This window comes from Microtus oregoni, unplaced genomic scaffold (assembly GCF_018167655.1).
Source record: "Microtus oregoni isolate MIOR12 unplaced genomic scaffold, Mior012 000091F_ref0000469, whole genome shotgun sequence".
Taxonomy (NCBI): Eukaryota; Metazoa; Chordata; class Mammalia; order Rodentia; family Cricetidae; genus Microtus; species Microtus oregoni.
The window spans coordinates 4041056-4042224 of record NW_024544600.1 but is presented as its reverse complement, the minus strand read 5'-3'; the positions used below and the strand labels follow the sequence as shown (position 1 = coordinate 4042224).

The 1169-nt window shown below is 49.4% G+C and overlaps 1 non-coding gene across 1 annotated transcript; it reads left to right on the top strand.

The window, feature by feature from the left end:
* Positions 1–414: 414 nt before the first annotated feature.
* On the top strand, positions 415–605 carry LOC121442529. Its single transcript, XR_005973570.1, has one exon. It is a non-coding gene; the product is annotated as a U2 spliceosomal RNA (small nuclear RNA).
* Positions 606–1169: the final 564 nt, after the last annotated feature.

Below are 1169 nucleotides of genomic sequence, written 5' to 3'. Positions count from 1 at the left end.
ACCGGCCTCCGGGAGCTCCCTCGTAAACCGCTTTGCAGCCCCTCGGGGTCACCTTTTGCTCGGTCCTTCACTTGCAACAGAAGAGCAAGTCTGCAGCCTGTCGTCCCACACACGGGGGATGCCTTGACAGCTCCGGGGTGGAGTCGGCTCGCGGTGGCCACGCCCCTGCGCGGCAGGGCGGAGCATGCAAATCTCTCGGCGACCACGCTTCTGTTGGGGGAGAAAGGCGAGGGTCTCTCAGGCGTGCGAAGTTTCCCGTGAAACCTGGGGATATAATAAATTTGTGGCAGAGCCCGGTGTTGATGCCAGGAGAGGTGGAGGGCACAGGAGGGAGACAGAGCCCTGCTCGAAGGTCACCACGAGTTGAAGCGGGACAATGAGAGGACGGCATGGTCCCCGGGGCTGAGGTTCGGTATCGCTTCTCGGCCTTTTGGCTAAGATCAAGTGTAGTATCTGTTCTTATCAGTTTAATATCTGATACGTCCTCTATCCGAGGACAATATATTAAATGGGTTTTTGGAACTAGGAGTTGGAATAGGAGCTTGCTCCGTCCACTCCACGCATCGACCTGGTATTGCAGTGCCTCCAGGAACGCTGCACCCCCTCGGGGTCATTTGCTCTGGTTCTAAAGAAAGCTTTTTACGAGCGTCTTATTGATGGTTTGGGTCGTTGTAGTCCTGTCTTTTGTTTAAAGCCACAAGGAGCCGTTTATACGTTTGTATGTGCGGTGTTTCTAGTAGCTTTTGCTGTCGTCGGGTTCAGGTTAGACTTAAATATTCCTCTTGCATTTGTTTCTTCCCCATGGTCAGAATTAAAGTTGTAGGTTCCCGTATTTGTCTTTTTTACTCTTCTTTCCTCGGCCCGCCTTTGCCTATTGAGCTATGGAAATACAGCGATGGAATTAAACATATATATTTTTAAATTATTATTTTGTGTTTTCTTTTGGAGACAGGGTTTCTCTGTGTACCCCCGACTGTCTTGGAACACAGTTTGTACACCAGATCTGAATGCTTCTTCCTCCTGAGTGTTGGGACTAAAAGCATTTTAAATGTTTAACTTTGAACTGGTGGGGATGGTTAACACCTTTAATCGCAGCATTTGGGAGGCAGAGGCAGGATGATGTCTGAGTTAAAGGACAACCCGGTCTAGATAGAAAAAAGTTTTTTGCA